At 52.4% G+C, this 483-nt stretch overlaps 1 protein-coding gene across 1 annotated transcript in view; it reads left to right on the forward strand.

The window, feature by feature from the left end:
- The window catches only part of XBP1 (X-box binding protein 1), a 7,581-nt gene that overhangs the window by 3,744 nt on the left and 3,354 nt on the right, over nt 1-483 (forward strand).

Here is a 483-nt window from a genome sequence, read left to right on the forward strand (position 1 = left end):
CCTGCCCTCGAGCAGATCAACACTCCCGCCCAACGTGGTGTCGTCTGCAAACTTACTGAGGGTGCACTCGATCCCCTCATCCAGATCATTGATAAAGATACTAAACAAGACCGGCCCCAGTACTGAGCCCTGGGGAACACCGCTCGTGACCGGCCGCCAGCTGGATTTAACTCCGTTCACCAAACTGAATTCAAAGGACAAACCCTGAGGTCTCTCTGCATGCTCTCTTGCAACTTCTACTCATCAATCACTAACCTTTTATCTGCTTTCTTGTTCTTTTTAGCCCATTTTTAGCCCATTCTCATGGCATCTGTTATAGCTCCACTCTTGGCACTTGTGTTCCCACGGGAAGTTGTCCCTTTCCCTCGGATTCTGCTCGTGACTGCTTTGGGACAGGTCGCCTCTGGGAAGGTGGCCACAGAACAGCTTTAACTGCATCGCCACCTCTGACCGCGCTCGGTCCCTCCTCGAGACACTCCTCAA

Source organism: Aptenodytes forsteri, unplaced genomic scaffold (genome assembly GCF_000699145.1).
Source record: "Aptenodytes forsteri isolate BGI_AS27 unplaced genomic scaffold, ASM69914v1 Scaffold550, whole genome shotgun sequence".
NCBI classification, from domain to species: domain Eukaryota; kingdom Metazoa; phylum Chordata; class Aves; order Sphenisciformes; family Spheniscidae; genus Aptenodytes; species Aptenodytes forsteri.